Source organism: Cherax quadricarinatus, chromosome 5, assembly GCF_038502225.1.
Source record: "Cherax quadricarinatus isolate ZL_2023a chromosome 5, ASM3850222v1, whole genome shotgun sequence".
NCBI classification, from domain to species: domain Eukaryota; kingdom Metazoa; phylum Arthropoda; class Malacostraca; order Decapoda; family Parastacidae; genus Cherax; species Cherax quadricarinatus.
The window spans coordinates 74451460-74469396 of record NC_091296.1 but is presented as its reverse complement, the minus strand read 5'-3'; the positions used below and the strand labels follow the sequence as shown (position 1 = coordinate 74469396).

Below are 17937 nucleotides of genomic sequence, written 5' to 3'. Positions count from 1 at the left end.
TTTAATTGCATTATAAAACCAGCTTTGTCTTAGGAGAAGGGTTGTATCCTACATAATAGTTTCATTATGGAACAAAAGCAAGCTGTTTCCCCTCGTACTCCATTGTGTGTAAAATGGGGAGGTGAGGGAGGGATGTATAATGGGCACCATCCTTACCACATCCCACCCTCCACCCACCAGCTTCTGCCCTCCATCCGTCACCTCCTGTTCTCCACCTTTCTGAGATAGGGGGACAGATAGTCGGTGTTTGTCAGGGGCTGGGGGGAAGGTTGTGGTGTTGTGGGGGAGGATAAATAGCGCCTTAGGATAATCCTGTCTAGCGAGTGTTCCCTCTGCTGGTGACTATCCTCTACTGCTGCTGCTGCTAATTCTACACCTGCTGCTGGTGCTGCTTCTGCTACCATACTTGCTACTATGCTTGCTGCTACTTCTGCTAATGACCCTGAGTCTATTATTTTTCAACTGGTGACTCTTCTGTTCCTGCTTTTGCTAATTTTTCTAGTGCTGCTAGTGCTACTGCTGCGGATCTTACTGCTTCAAGTGTATTTGCTAGTGCTTCTACTAATGGTTTTGCTTCTGTTACTGCTCTTACTGCTGGTTCTGTTATCGCTGCTGCTCCTGCCCCATTAAGTTGAATTTTGAGACGTTCCTTTTAACACAAGAATGAAATGGAGAATCGTGGAAGCCTTGTGATTTTCACACCAGGTCGAGAGTCAGTTGAAAGTGTGAACCCTTTTTTCCTTCCCAGCAGAAATAACAGATTTTTCGACATTCAGACAGCAGTGCACCATGTTGGGATACGTTTTTTCTCTGCTGTTGCTTGTACACTGGAGTATTGTGGGAGAGGGAGAGTGACATTTTCGAGTCTCTGATAACGCCATTGATAATTCACAAATCTATAAAAGATACATCAAACAGTAGTTATAATTTTGGTGGATATTTTAGGGCGTAAATGCGTCTTATTTACCTCCCCACCTTTCTCATCGTACCCCTTCCCCTCCCCTCCGTTTCCCTCTCGTATTGTCTCCCCCACTTTCGCGCCCTTCAGCCACATAATGTGCTCTAGTGATATATGGCGACATTTGTAATTGGCCTGTTAATCTGTTCCTCGTGACATTACCATGCAAGTCCCGTGTAGCTACAGTTTACTTCACTTTTACCCTGGTGTGTCCTCGACACACAAGGTGTTGAGCTGGGGAGGTAGGTACAGCAGCAAGGCGCCGCCCTGGTACCTTTAATGTGTACTTGTTGGTGTGTGGGTGGTGGTAAGTGGCTATAGTGAGTGGTGTGATGTAGTGGCTGTTGGTGAGGGGTTTGGTGTAGTTTTTGAAGTGATGGGTGTGGTACAGTGATTGTGATGGGTGTGGTGCAGTGGTTGTGATGGGTGTGGTGCAGTGGTTGTGATGGGTTGTCATACGGGGAAGGGGCGGCTCCACCACAAGCTTTGCATCCTCCCGTTAGAGCACTTATTAACCATCCCCTTAAGTGAAGCGCTTGACCACCTTTCCTTACCCAGAGGAAATGAGGGAAACTCTTCACCCCTTGGCAAAGCACTTAATCCCACCTCTTATTACTGAATACATAACTTATCGGTCGGTATGAAGTGTTCTTTAAATCAGCCAATAACACCTAGTCACACTACCAAGTTACTCCTCGCCCGTGGTGTCTGAACATCCGTGGCCCCAGACTTTTTAACATCTTATCAGAAGATATCAGAAACGCTCTGGAAGAAGTGTAGAAGTCTTCTTGAGGAAACTGGATAAGTATCTTCACGAAGTGCTAAATCAACCAGGCTGTTGCCGCCAGTAGCAACAGCCTAGTTGATCAGGCAGACGCCAGACGAGCCTGGCCCGGCGCCGGGCTGCGGGAATAGGAAACCCATCAGAGGAAGAGGTATGTAGTGGTAATTTTAGTGGTGCCCCGTTGGAGAATACAGACTTCGTCACGAAATTTTGAATTACCTTCTGTAATGGTATGACATCTTTTTTCATAGCAGAAGCAGCGGCAGGCCTACTACAAAAATATAAGAGACCTTGTTTCCATTTTTCTGTTTTTTTTTTTTCTCCCGTCACAGAAGATAGCTTGATGCCGACGGAGGCCTCTTAAACATAAAAAAAAAACATGGTGATGAAGGAACACTACAGTAGGCCTACTGACCCATGCTAGGCAAGTCCAATTCACACTCACTCATGTTCCCATCCAACCTATATTTAAAGCTACGCTAAGTTCTTGCTTCATTGGCATTACCTGGGATTTTGTTCCACTTATCTAAAGCTAATTGCCAAACCAGCACTTCCCAATATCCCTTTTTTTTTATTATTTCAATTTTTCTAACTTGAGTCCATTGCTGCGAGTACTGTCTTGGTAGATATTTTAAACACGCTATTTATATCCCTTTCATTTATTCCTGTTTTCCATTGGTATACTTCAATCATGTCTCCTCTATTTCTGTGTCTTTGTACAGAGTGCGAGTTCAATGCATTCAGCCTATTTTCGTATGAAAGGTTTCTAATACACGGAATCATTTTGTCATTCTATAAACTCTGGCCATACAATAGAGCGAAAAAATAATGTAAGGGACCTGGGAGTAGTAATGTCTGAGGATCTCACTCAAGGATCACAACAGTCCCACGATCACAAGTGCAAAGAAAATGATAGGATGGATAATGAGAACATTCAAAACGAGAGATGCCAAGCCAGTGATGATCCTTTTCAAATCACTTGTTCTCTCTAGGCTGGAATACTGCTGTACATTAACATCGTTCAAAACAGGTGAAATTGCAGATCTAGAGAGTGTACAGAGAACCTTTACTGAACGTATAAGTTCTGTCAAGCACCTTAACTACTGGGAACGCTTGGAAGCACTTGACTCGTACTCGTTGGAACGCAGGAGGGAGAGATATATCATAATCTACACTTGGAAAATCCTGGAAGGAATGGTCCCGAATCTGCACACATAAATCACTCCCTACGAAAGTAAAAGACTGGGCAGGCGATGCAAAATGCCCCCAATTAAAAGTAGGGGCGCCATTGGTACACTAAGAGAAAACATCGTAAGTGTCCGGGGCCCAAGACTGTTCAACAGCCTCCCACCAAGCATAAGGGGAATTACCAATAAACCCCTGGCTGCCGTCAAGAGAGAGCTGGATAGATACCTAAAGTCAATGCCGGATCAGCCGGGCTGTGGTTCGTACGTTGGACTGCGTGCGGCAGCAGTAACAGTATGGTTGATCAGGCCCTGATCCACCGGGAGGCCTGGTCGTGGACCGGGCCGCGGGGGCGTTGATCCCCGGAATAACCTCCAGATAGACTTCAGGCAGGTAGGCTCTATATATCCAGATATTAAAACTAAGAGATATGTGATCACTTACTCCAAGCTCTTCAATAGCCTCGAGATTACCTATTAGAGAAGCCTTGTTTGAGCAGAGGGATTGGCGATATCGTCTCCTCTGGGATCGATGATGATTGCTCATCATTCCCCAGGCGCTGTATGACCTCCAGAGCTTTAGCACTTCCCCATGTATGTAATAATCTCTTCCTACTAGAGTGAGTTTTTTGTCGCATGTCGTGGGAGATACCGAGAGGGAGTCAGCTGTACCCTCCCTAACTCCTATTGGAGGCTTGTGACCGCGTTGCACTGCAAGGTTTGAGTCACCAGCTTGTTGCTATTGGCGGTGTGTGATGGCGTCTGTTTAAAATTATGCCGTTTTATTACGTATTTACCTGTATTATTACATTTGCTTATTCTTGGCCAACGTTACATATGTCAATCTGTACTAGATAAATTTAAAGACTTTTAATCAATATAAATCTATACTCTTCGCGAATTTTAATGGTTCGTGTTTAAAATTAAATAATTTATGTGTTAAATAATCAGTGAAATTATTAATATTATAAAATTTAATATATTAAAAAAAATACCTGCGAAATTAAACATAATCCAATTTTTATTAACCAATAATAACTCAAACAATTATACATTTAGACGATAATCCATGTAACTAAGAAATAATATGATTAAATAACAGGTAAAGTGTGCAATAACAAGTTATATTTTATTCCATTACCTACTTGCCAATTTATTAGACATAACACACTACTTATTCTCATTTTATTGCGTCATTTTTTGACATCTAGTTGAATGTTAGTGTTTGAACTTGTTGTTTTGTTTTGGCGCTTTTTAAAGTTAATTTAGTTTGAATTATCTTTGGTTAGCGTGCTTAAACCTATGAAAACATTTAATAACAAATAAATCAATTAGAAAAGCAGTCCGCTATACGTCTGGCAACGAGGTGACCGGGTAACAATAGACAACGTTTACATTTTAACGTTTACCTCTTGGAACGAGAATGGGCTCTTTCCAGGGCCGTATAATGTAGCCCGCGGGGAAAGTTTTAAGAGTTGGGCTCCTTAAGAGAATGTTATATACTTTACTTAATGGCTTGTTTGATACCACTGTGAAGGATTCTGTGTAAATGATGTTATCTTCCACGTTGGATATAGGCGGTCCACAAACCCCCTCCCCCCAGGATAGTTCTAGGTGGATCACAGCCTCAACCCCAGGATAGTTATAGGTGGATCACAACCTCAACCCCCAGGATAGTTCTAGGTGGATCACAACCTCAACCCCCAGGATAGTTATAGGTGGATCACAACCTCAACCCCAAGGATAGTTCTAGGTGGATCACAACCTCAACCCCCAGGATAGTTCTAGGTGGATCACAACCTCAACCCCCAGGATAGTTCTAGGTGGATCACAACCTCAACCCCCAGGATAGTTCTAGGTGGATCACAACCTGAACCCCCAGGATAGTTCTAGGTGGATCACAACCTCAACCTCAGGATAGTTATAGGTGGATCACAACCTCAACCCCAGGATAGTTATAGGTGGATCACTGAGGCAGAGCTGAAGTTACTCCAGGTTGGTATAAAGTTTGTCAGGAAACAGGACAAATGTTTCCTGACGCGGGTCTTAGTCATATGATGACCCACTGCTCGAGCTTTTGGTCATCTCACCGAAGTCTTCCGCTGGCTTACCGGTCCACCAATTTAAAAATGTTACATATTACTAAGTTACTCCAGCAGAAGTTCCTGCTTCTAGTGTGTGGAGGGAGGACGGGGATGAAAGGAGAGTTAGATATTATTTTGTCTTTAATTCGTGAAATTTAATGTGATGTATATTTTAGTAAATCATAATGATTATGCAACTTGGAGGTGAATTTCTAGAGCGTGGTAGCGTAATCCTCAAGACTGTGTTCTAGCATGAAGTAAACCACCTTAATCGTGTATTTGAAGATAATATTATTATAGGTTTTAGCTTCTTTTTGTTATGTTGTGTATTAACAAGGTAACCAATATTCTTGAGCAGTGGTGAAGTAAACTCTCGGATCCTTAAAACAGTCTTGATTTTGTGCATCGTTCTGCCGGTCAGGTTAAGTGCACCTGAGTGTAGCCAGTAGCTGCCTTGACGGTCATTCTATCTCCGATAACATATACCATAGCATGATAATGCACTTTATATATGGTATCATATATATGGTATATTCTATATCATACCATGATAATATATGTATATAGTTATAATTTATTTGGGTTTTTTTATGAATTTGCGTTAAAGCATCATGATTTTATTGCAAATTGGAAATACCTGTGCGACTGCACTTTCTTTCAGGTAAAATATTTTAATTTGGGCTCAATTTAGTTGCTATTGGATTCTGGCACAATGGGACTTGGAATCAGTGTGTGTGTGTGTGTGTGTGTGTGTGTGTGTGTGTGTGTGTGGCTGGCTGTATTGGAACGTCTGACAATGAGAATAATCTCTGTGTTTATTCAGTCTGCCATCTTCCTGAGTGGCCAGAAAATAACAGTGGCGTGTGAATATGACCTCTTTGGCTGCCGGGAATACGGGTAAAAATACTTTAAGCTGTCCTTTTTTTTCTTATTTGTGTAAAGGAATATTTTTAGTTGAAATTACATGAATATTTGTAAATTTTCTTGCCTTTTGTTGTATGAAAGTGAGGATATTTATGCAGTACAGTGTGTTTAAAATGATGGACCCATTTTCAAAGTAAACTGCTTTGAAATTGGTTTCATCAATTTGAAACACCCTGTATATTTTGCGGGGAAAGTGGGGGTATTCTTTGAAAATCTCCGGTCTTAGAATGTTGTTAAAAATAAGACGCATTGAAGTGTCATCTTAATGGTGCAAGAAACAAAATAATTCTCAGGCTGTGTATGGAGGCTACGTAACATATGAGTAAGGGGCTGTTTGCCGCAGTTCCACTACATTGCTTACAAGGAAGTGGAGGCAAGAGATGGCCAACACCAGAATATATTATTCCCAGGATAAATAATACAGGTTTTGAGGTAAATTTCTCTCTTGGTGTGGTCAGCCCTTTTACAACTCACATGAATAAAATTATTAATCAATCTCTCTTTCTCTCTCTCTCTCTTTCTCTCTCTCTCTCTCTCTCTCTCTCTCTCTCTCTCTCTCTCTCTCTCTCTCTCTCTCTCTCTCTCTCTCTCTCTCTCTCTCTCTCTCTCTCTCTCTCTCTCTTTCACACACACACGACCCGAGAAAATATTGCTATGGATACTGAAAGGAGAAATAACCCTTGCAACTCAAGAGAGAGAATTTACAACAAACCGCTAGATAGGGAAATTTCCGGACCACTGGAAGATGATAAACGTAATTCCGGTATTCAAGAAGACAGGCATCCCACTGAACTCTTCACAGAAAATCAACATGCTTCTCTTAGCCAAAAACAAACAAACAAACTAACGGATATTAGTTACAAAAAAAAATTAAAAAAAAAAAAACTGCATTTTCCTAGACATCAAGAAAGCCTTTGACGAAGTATTAGAGATTACTGCACAAGCTGGAGATATAGGTTTAAGTGTGAGATGATTGGTTGGGTAATTGGGTGTGAAGCCTATTGACTACATGAAAGTTGTTAAGGAAGCATGTAACCTAATCACCATCAGTCAAGAGTATTTTAATCCCTAAAATGAGGATAAAACTCTTAGCGTATATAAACTGAGAGACTTACCTTTCTCGGTGTATATACTGTAATCTTATCAGGTAGATGGATTACCCCAGGGGTCAATACAAGGCGCCAGATTACCGCTAGTGTATGTAAACCTCTTGGCGAGTCCTTCCTAATTATGCGAAGCCTTGGGAAATTAGGAGAGACATCACCATGGGGAAGTGGAACAGAATTCTTCCTCCGTAAGCCATGCGTGTTGTAAGAGGCAACTAAAATGCCAGGAGCAAGGGGCTAGTAACCCCTTCTCCCGTATAAATTACTAAATTTAAAAAGAGAAACTTTCGTTTTTCTTTTTGGGCCACCCTGCCTTGGTGGGATACGGCCGGTTTGTTAAAAAAAAAAAAAAAAAAAAAAAAAAATCACCTTGAGGGTATCAGTTCTCGGTAACAGGTGAAGGCATAGAATATACAACACACCAAACCTGTCCTCAGAAGTATGCATACATAAAACATCAGTATATTCTGTGCTGGCAAAAAAGTATGGCCTTCAGAAGTCTACATGTTCAAACCGGCTCGCCACTGGCAGCAACAGCCTGGTTGAGCAGGCAGTTGACAGTGAAGCCTAAGAGCTCTCGAGACCGATCCTAGAGTCTACCTTGAGTCACTTCCGGAGGTCACCGCTCGGCAGCCCGATCCCAGACTAGGCTTCCTGGTTACTGACGTGATTGATGAAGCTGTTATTGCCCGCCGCCCGCAGTGCAGCGTATGAACCACAACCCGGTTGATCAGGAACAGTTTTGAAGACTGATAGGAGTTGGTTATTTCCCTTATGCATGAAGAGAGGGCACTGAAGAGTCGTGGTCCCTTAAAACTTATTGAGTGTTCTGAGTGTACTCGTCGCTTCCCTGCTTGTCTATGGAGGTATCCTACACTGACTACTAAACCTCTCGTGTTCATAATCATTAATTTTGGTGTGTATATTTGGGACCAGTCCATCTAGTATCTTCCAGGTGTAGATTATGATGTATCTTTCTCGCGAACGTTCTGAGTACAGTTCTGGGGACTTCAAGCACTCCCAGTAATTTAGGTGCTTGACTGAGTTTATACGAGCTGTGAAGTTTATCTGTACATTTTCCAGCTCAGCAGTTTCGCTTGTTTTTCTTTCAGCTGCGATAATAACATTTTTGTGCTCCTTGACCCCCCCCCCCCGTGGCAGTCCTTGAGTATACACCTTGAGTACACAGACGTGTGGTTGACTCTTACAACCAAGTAACACTTTCAGGAGATCTTACAGCAGTGAGATGATCGACACCATGCCTAACCCTTCTAGGGTAGGGTAGGTGCCTGAGCCCGAGCCTTTAGCTCATAAGACTCATTCCCATTTGCCCCCTTGGGGCGGGGATGGCAGACCAGAGAGGCCTAGCTTGTGGCTAGGCCTGGGGACAGTTGGTCCCAAAGATGAGGAGGTACTTGTGCCTCCTCCCATGGGAGACTTAGGTCTCAGACACTCCCTAAAGAGGGAGCCAAGGCCGGGCCACCACTTGGAAAAGGCCCGGGCCGGGAGAATACCGGCTAATCTTTAATAATAATAATAAAGCAGTGAGATATTACGGCTGAAGCAGAGTGTAGTTATAATAATGATAATAATAATAATAATAATAATAATAATAATAATAATTTTATTTCAGCATGATAGTGTTTGTACGGAGATGGGTGACATTTAGTTGTGCATGCAGAAAGCCTATAGTTATGCAGAACATCTGGGGAGAGGGAAGTGTAGTGTATCGGGTAAGGGGGCAATGTAATGTAGCATTGGGTGAAGAGAGGGAAGTGTAGGGGCAATGTAGTGTAATATCGGGTGAGGGTGGGTGGGTGTGGGAGTGTGTTATCGGGGCTTGTATCAGTAAGGGTGGGCGGGGTGGGGAGGGGCAGTTGTAGCCACACGCAGATATCGGATGTCACGTTAAACCTGTTACCCGCCGGCTTGGTTTACTCTTAAATTGGTCTTCCCTCTCCCTCCCTCCATACCTTCTTCATTCTCTTCCTCCCTCCATATCCTCATAATCATCTCCTTCCATTCACACCCTCATCACCCTCTTCCTTCCTCATCAACCTTACTACCATGATCATTCCCTCCCCTAATCATCTCCCCCTCCCCGATCTTCCCCTTCTCTTTCCTCTTATCATCCCCCCCCCCAAGTAAAAAAATAGAGGAAGGGTCTAATAAATATTATGGAAAAAATGAACTTTTTTATGCAATAAACCCAAGTTTAAATAAAAAACAATGGACTAAGCAAAACTTGAACATAAAATTAATGGTGATCCAAAGAGCAAGCACAGATTTGTGGAGATGTGTATGTGGACACACACACACACACACACACACACACACACACACGTGCACGTATGTCCGGGTCAGTTGTTGACCTCCACAAGCAATGAAACTATGAGTGTAGCTGGAGTGTGAAGCGTGCCTCTGTGTCACAGACACCCCAGTTGACGAGTTAGTGAAGGCTGACCAAGGCCTCGAGAACGCAAGGTCGTTCAGATATCTCTGTATCACAGGTAGATCACCGGCACTCCATTGATGAGCTGTGTGAATATTACCACGCCTTTGTGTCACAGGTAGATCACAAGCACATCGTTGATGAACTGTATGAAGATTGTTAACACATCTCCGTTAAAAGCAGGTGAAATTGCAGATCTAGAGTGTACAGAGAACCTTTACTGCACGTGTAACTTTCATCAAACACCTCAGTTACTGGGAACGCTTGGAAGCACTTGTACTCACTGGAACGCAGGCGAGAGAGATATATCATAATCTACATTTGGAAAATCCTAGAAAAAATGTTCCCGAATCTGGGCACAGAAATCACTCCTTACGAAAGTAAAAGACTGGGTAGGCGGTGCAAAATACCCCCAATGAAAAATAGGGGCGCCATTGGTGCACTAAGAGAAAACACCATGTGTCCGGAGCCTAAGACTGTTCAACAGCCTCCCACCATGCATAAAGGGAATTATCAATAGGCCCCTGGCTGCCTTCAAGAGGGAGCTGGACAGATACTTAGTCGATGCCAGATCAGCCGGGCTGTGGTTCGTATGTTGCACTAGGTGGGGCCAGCAGCAACAGCCTGGTTGATCAGGCCCTGATCCACCGGGAGGCCTGATCGTGGATCGGGTCGTGGGGACGTTGATCCCCGGAATACCCTCCAGGTAGACATCTCTGTGAAGATTTAGTAGTTCCGTAAAGATTGGACCAGGTGGCGCTATATTCACATTACGTTCCAAATTCGTCTAAGATGAATCACGTCTGTCGATGGTCAGATAGTCACAAACTCCCGTTCCCACCCAGTTTTCTCTCCACTAGGGACCATGCCATGAACTGAGCCCTGACAGAAAAGAGAATATTAAGATACATGAAGTTGAAGGCCAAGGCCAGATTAACCAAGCTCTAATAATGGATATGAGGGTCAGTGGGCCACCAGCAGCAACAGCCTGGTTGATCAGGTAAGTACCAGACGAGCCTGGTCCATTGTCGGGCTTCGGGAGTAGAAAAACTCTCGGAACTCATCTAAGGTAGATCAAAGGCATAAGACAGTAAGTCTTCAAAACACTAGTGAATCATAACACCAAAACAACACTTCATACACAAATAACCCGCACATAAGAGATTGAGACATGACTAGTTAATGGTTCAAACGCCACCTTGCCTCCCCAGGTCTTCATATTTCCTCCCCTAATCACCGCCTTCCCCTTCCCTAAACAACCATTCCTTCCTCTCATAATCAACACCCACCTTTCCCTGAACAATCATCCTTCCCCTAATCAGCATAATCCTTCCCTTAATTAATCTCCTGCCTTCCTTTCCCTGTTCTCCATCCCTCACCTATTCTCACTCCTCACCTGTCCTCCAACATACACCCGAAGCCATGATATCTTGGTGACCAGTGTTCATATTTTGATGACTCACCGTGTTTTAATTTTTGACTTGTTACAGACTCGGTAGGGTCAAGTGGAACCTACTCTATAACAATTATTGTGTATATAACACTATATCTATTTCATAGTTGATGGAACAGGTGGAATTCCTACCTCAGATTTTCTCTAATCCTTGTATGAACACAGTACTCGTGGGTACTACACTACCGTGCTCCCCTTTTATTCTGTACAAGTTATTGCATTGGTAAATCTTATCTATCCTGTAGATATTTTACACGGGGTTATTGTATGTATACTTAACCTATTTTGTAGTAATTGCAGTTCAGTCTTCCTCAAAATTCAAGAATAATTGTATAGATAACAGTGTAACCTAACCTTTGTCAGGCTACACTAGTTCCATCCTGAGTATCAAGTGCCAGATCAACCAGGCTGTGATGACTATGTGTGCCAGCGGGCCACTGACAGCAACAGGTTGATTGAGCAGGCAAACAGCAAGGAATCTTAGCCGTAGGCTAAGCTGGTAAGGTTAGAAAAGCCCTGTAGATCAATCTCGGGTATACTATTCAACATCTTACCAGAAGATATCAAAAACACTGATGGGACAAGTGTAGAAGTCTTCAGGAGGAAACTGGACAAGTATCATCACCAAGTGCCAGATAAACCAGGCTACATGTAATGGATATATGGACCAGCGGGCCGCCAGTAGCAACAGCTTGGTTGACCAGATATGTATCAAACGAGGCTGGCATAAGGCCGGACTGCGGGTAGAAAAAAAAAAGCCAATAAACTCATCAAAGGTACATCCAAGGTTATGTTGAACGTGTCATGCAGCTGAGTCCAGGAATTAATGTCAACACGTGATGATGGGGAAGAGGTTTTCTCGAGAGGATTTTTCACCCAATCAGTGTTCCGAGTTGTTTCATTTCCCAAGTAAACAGGTGTTGTAACGTGAACTTGAGCTTGTAACAACACTTTCCTTCTCTGAACTTTTGTTTCCGTCATTTATTTTCCTTCTTGCTTCACCATTTTTTTTCCTGTGCTCGAAAATTCACGACCTAGTTAGGTGTCCCGTCCTATCAAGGCTAAGGACGTGAATGTTCAGAAGTTCGCCTTTTTGCAACACTCCTTTGTCCATCATCTCCTCCCAAACCCGCCACTATTTTTCCCTCCAATTTTGCTCACCCTGTCGTCCCGTCTTTCCTGTGTTGTTTTTCCCTCACCCATTTCAGATCCTTCGCTCCCCAACTGTGTTTTTAAGTCTCGAACCTTTACCGGAATACTTGATAGATATTCTCATTGCTCTACTGTAGTCTCTCTCACCCCCCCCCCATGAATTTAAAGCACCAACACATATGGAAGATCATATAGAATAGGGTAGCAGCACATTGCTGATGTTTCCACTTTTGTTAAAATATTGTCCTCTTGTTGAAGTCAATTATTTTCGACCCCTGTCTTCGACAGTTATATTTGTCTGGCGATTTCCTTACCTGCATGTATGTCCAGTGTCTTGCCTTAAGTGAGGTTATATTTTATCCCCTCTCTTGTGCCGTCTTTCTACTCCTTCTTCATCATCTCTTCTTCCCTCCTCCTCTCCATCCCTCCCCTCCACTCTACCCTTTCTCCCTGTTCTCTCACTGGAGTCAATATTGCCTCTTGTCTCCTGACACAACTCTTATTTTATTGACTTTCTTACTTTGTATTTTGCTTCTGTCTCTGTTTAATATTTCTAGGTCCGAACCCCTTGGACATTTCGGAATTAATTTTCACATTGTATTTATTCACATTTTTATTACATTCTGTATTATATATGTATCGCAGGTTCTTGTCTTCTGTCTCGTGAACACGTAAAATGTAAACATTTGTACATAATTACATTCACCATCAGCTTATCTTTACTTTTTTGTGTTTATTAGTAAGTTTTATTATTGTAATGTTTACACATTTAATCCGCACATAGGAGAGAGGAGCTTACGTCGACGTTTCGGTCCGACTTGGACCATTTACAAAGTCACACTGTTCCAGTCATGGTATTGTGCCGTTTTGTTCTTTATTGTAGTGTTTCCTTGTCAATTGAGGAAGCCTTTTCTGAAATTGTGATTATCTCTGAAATAATTAATAGAGATATTAGAGAGAGTGAGAAAATGAGGAATAAATAATGTATCACCACTGAAGAACCAAAGTTGTTTTAATCTGAATGACGAATCAGACATATGCAACATTTGTATGTCTTTATTTGTAGACGTTTCGCCATCCAGTGGCTTTATCAATACAAATTCTAGGACATAAGTAAGACTGTAGAACTATATACACACAAGACGAGGTAATCAGTCCCTCAGCCATGGAGTTGGTGATGAGCAATGTAGTCGTGAAGAATTTTAATCTGCTAAGGGGCTCTTGATCTAGGGAATTGGATCTGTGCTCCAGTTCCCTGAATTGAACCTGAATGCCTTCCATCCCCTCCCCCTTCACGGGTTTAGCGCTCCCCATAAAAATAACAATCTGCTAAGGTTTTGTTTTTCGAGACGGCCATGCTGGCCAGGAAGCACTCAGTAGAGCGACGAGGAATGTGGGGGAGTGATAGTCTCAGAAGATGATACCTTCAAACCATACCACGGGCGGGGATAGAACCCGCGATCAGAAAGTCTCAAAACTCCAGACCGTCGCGTTAGCCACTGGACCAGCTAGCCACAATAAGACTCTTATTGTGGCTAGCTGGTCCAGTGGCTAACGCGACGGTCTGGAGTTTTGAGACTTTCTGATCGCGGGTTCTATCCCCGCCCGTGGTATGGTTTGTTTGCAATCGTGTCATTACGATTTCGTGAGTCATAATACCGTCAAGGATCACAACAGTGTTGCTATCACAAACTGATAAGTTGGACAGTTAGAATTTTCAGAACGAGATAAAGCAAAGACGAGTCTTTTGAAGTCCTTTATTTTCTCTGTGCTAGAATATTACTGAACACTTAAGTCTCGATAAGTAAGACACGTGTGCAACAGTTAGGTATCTATATTCTTAAATTTTTCGCCTACACAGTAGGCGTCTTCAATCGAGTACAGAGGGGTCAGCAGAAGCGGTAGAGATGTAAAGACGATGTAATCAGTCCGTCACCTTTGAAGACCTAGTTTTGAGGTGGTCAGTCCCCTGGCCTGGAAAAGAATATTGCTCCATAGTCTGTAAGATACATAGCTGTTGCACATGTCTTACTTATCAACTTGTCGGTATTGTATACCATTATGATATTCACTAACAGTCTTCTTTCAGGCAACATAACAGAACTGGAGGAGAATGTAGAAAGAACCTTCACTGATCGTCTAAATTCAGTCAAGCATCTAAGTTATTCAGAAAGCTTGAAGTCCTTTGAACTATACTCTCTGAAATGCAAGCGAAACGTTGCGTCAGAATTTGCGCTGCAAAATTTTGGAGGGACTGGTTCTAACTCTGCACATTGAAATTACTCCTTATGAGAATAAGAGGGTCAGCAGACGGTGCAAAATACCGCTTAATGAAAAGCAGGGGTACCATAATACACTGAAATGCAATTTAATAAGTGTAAAGGGACCAAGACTTTCCAACACCCTTCTTGCATATACAAGGACAATTACCAACATATCTTTGGCTGTCTTCCAGGGGACAACTGGGTAAGTTTCTCAAGTTAGTTTCTGATCAGATGGGCTGTTGTGCCTACATTGGACTGTATATTGCTTTCACCAACCGCCTGGTTGATTAGGCCGTCAACCAGGAGGCCTGGTCAGGGACGGGGCGCTACCTCCCATAATCGTCTTCAGGTAATCTCCAGGTCTCTTACCTCAGTTCCTCCACACTTCCCTCATGTTTTACCCACAGACCACATCTTTGCTTCCTCCTCCCAACTTTACTTTCAGTCTCGGACCTGTCAACCTGACGTCTCCCTTCTCCTCACGCCTCTGTCCTCTCTATCCTACCCCGCACTCATCCTCCCCTTCCCTACATCCAGTTTCTCTTTAAACATACGAGAAAACCTTCCCATTTAAATCCTTGAAATACCTCTTCCTCATAATTTCTGAAAATATCCCTCCCCTTTAAACCCCTATAAAACTCTTTCCCTTTGAACCCTCAAAATACCCCTTCTCTACATTATTTTACCTTAAACCCCCAAAATACCGATTAAATTCCCTTCCCCCGTCAGTATCAATTTCCTTATCCTCCCGCCCGTCCATGCTGCACCATGCGCCCTTCTCTCTACCTACTACCAACATACAACCAAGGCCCTCCTCTCACACACACAGTCACTAGAGTTGTCAGGAAGTGGAGCAATCTGGAGAGTGATGTAGTGGAGGCAGGATCCATACATATCTTTAAGGAGAGGTACGACAAGGCTCTTTAGAGCTGGGAGAAAGTGGACCTAGTAACAACCAGCAAAAAGGCGGGGCCAGGAGCTGCGACTCGATGCATGCAACCACAAATAGGCGAATACACAGACATAGCTTTTCTCTCTCCCTCCTTCCTAATTGTTCATCTACCGTCCCCTCCTCCTCCAGCATTAACCTATCATAAACCACTTAAAACTCCCTCAGGTACACGGGGTAGCGCCTTCTGGAGAATAAAAGAGCGTGAAAGACCTCATTATCTGTGTACCTGCGTCCCACACCCCGTAGCCTCCTCGCATCACCTACGGGAGAGACCCATCTCGGACTACTCGTATTTCTATGTTATAACTCCGCTCTGCTGGAAAGACACTGTTTAATCTACCATAGGTGCTGATCCCATAGCAACACTTGCAGATATCCTCATCGCCCTTCTGAAAACTCTCAGCTCAAGCTGACATATTTCATTAATGGATGTAAGAAACCCATTCTTTATGATGAATTATGATATGGAAACGTATCTAGCTTTTGTTGTCATAATGTGGCTATAATATAATTACCCACGTACTGTGAGTGCATAGTAAAAAAATTACTGATCTGTACCTCTGTAATTCGTCCTCACTTTCCCTCTTAACACTGAGACGGAACCATCCAGGGAGGTACAACCGTCTTGTCGTAAGAGTGAGGCAGGAAAGGTTGTTAAATGTTTTGCATTCTAGCAGGTTTCCTTTTTTCTTTCTGTTTTATAAACATACGAGATGATAGGTAAATCTTACCACCTCCTTCATACATTTAATATACACTTGTCTTTACTTTCCTGTGTCTCTTATTTGTTCTATTTTTATTTCATTTGCAGGAGGCCTGGGTAACCAGCTTCATGTTTCCACCTGACAATCTCAGCAAGTTACCACTTACTGGTGGCCTCGCTAAGGCGGCTTTCCTCGGCCAATCTTCAAGGAAAAGATTTTTCGAAGTCCCGGCTTTAAAATAAAATATTGAACACTTCACAAGAGTTCTAACGAACATTACGTTAAACAATACACCAGAGGTCTGCATAACATTACCTTGAACAATGTACAAAAGGTCTAATGAACACAGTGAACACTACACCAGAGGAACATGGAAGAATATAAAAAGAATATTTCAGTGGAACTCCTTCGACGATTAAGAGTGACGGCTAATTATAAATAATGCTAATAATACTCATGATAGCATTGTTATTAAATGTAAATTATTATAACCAAATTTACACTAATTAATGGTTACAAAAACAGAGTTCCGTTTGTGGTAGAAATGCTTATTGGGCTACGTACTGGATATATGTATGCTGACCGACGGCTCCCATTAATGTATAGCCAGAGGCTTGCATAAATATTTGTAAGTGAAACATAGTGGCGAGGTCTTACCGAAACATTTTCCGTATTAGCGCAGCCAGTGGATTACTCTGGTAGATGGGGGGTGCAGGCACCAACAGCCTAATAGCCCCGTTGTTTTCCGTGTATTCTTAAGAATTGTTTTGGATTGAATCTGATTCATTCCCACTCTCCTAGGCGTTTACTTCCGACTCTCCTGTGCCCTTACATCCCACTTTACTATGCCCTTACATCCCACTTCCTTATGCCCTTACATCCCACTCCTCAGACCCTTACATTCCACTCCCATATGACCTTACAGCCCACTCCTCTATGCCCTCACATCCCGCCCCCCTATGCCCTTTCGTTCTATCTAGTACGGCTGTATACTAACAACCATCTTTAAGGCAGGTGAAATTGCTGAGGTGGAAAATGTACAGAGATCTTCACAGCTCGTACAAACTCAGTCAAGCACCTAAATTACTGGGAGCGCTTGAAATCCCTAGAACTATACTCCTAACAAAATAGGCGAGAAAGATGTATCGTAATCTACGCTAGGAAGATACTGGAGGGATTAGTCCCAAATCTGCAAACCGAAAATACTATTTATGAACACAAAAAAAGGGTTTGGCAGACAGTGCAGGATACCTCCGGGGAAAAGCAGGGGAGCGATGACTACACTGAGAGAGAGCTCAGCAAGTGTTAGCAGACCACGACTCTTAAGTGCCCTTCCTTCATGCATAAGGGAGATCATTGTTCCTGATAAACCGGGTATCTGCATACGTTGAACTGCGGGCGGCGGGAACTAACAGCTTGATTGATCAAGCCAGCAACCAAGCCTAATATGGGACTGGGCCGCGGGAGCGGTGACCTCTGGAAGCCACTCCAGATAAACTCCAGTTAATTTACAGACTAAGTTTCTCTCCAAGTTGACCAGTTTCAAGCGAAACGTCGTCTGTAAATAAAGATTTGCTCCGCACATAGTCTTTTTTTCCATGTTTGTGGATTCATGTGTTAAACCTAATATTTTCGGTGTGGTGGCAAGATAAATACACATCCTGGGGTGTATACATGAGTGTCAGTAACCTGTATGGACGCCGCCACCTAGTAGTCTTCTAGTCACTGTACATGTACTAGTGAGTCAGCTGCATGAGCATGTCTGTGGCTTGTGATTGGTGGGACGTGCGTTAACGTCACCGGAAGAGGCGGGGCTAGTAGCATTTTTAAACTAATGGATGACATCATCATAGTCATAATTGGCGAAACAGGTGATGACGTCAGCAGGATAGGGGGAGACTAGTATTTTTAATCTAAAGG

At 43.0% G+C, this 17937-nt stretch overlaps 1 protein-coding gene and 1 long non-coding RNA gene across 2 annotated transcripts in view; both read left to right on the top strand.

Moving 5' to 3' along the window:
- The window catches only part of dlp (glypican dally-like), a 477280-nt gene that overhangs the window by 22478 nt on the left and 436865 nt on the right, over positions 1–17937 (top strand). The window lies entirely within an intron of this gene.
- LOC138855346 (uncharacterized) lies at positions 5956–17599 on the top strand. Its single transcript, XR_011394576.1, has 2 exons — positions 5956–6366; positions 16125–17599. It is a non-coding gene; the product is annotated as an uncharacterized lncRNA (long non-coding RNA).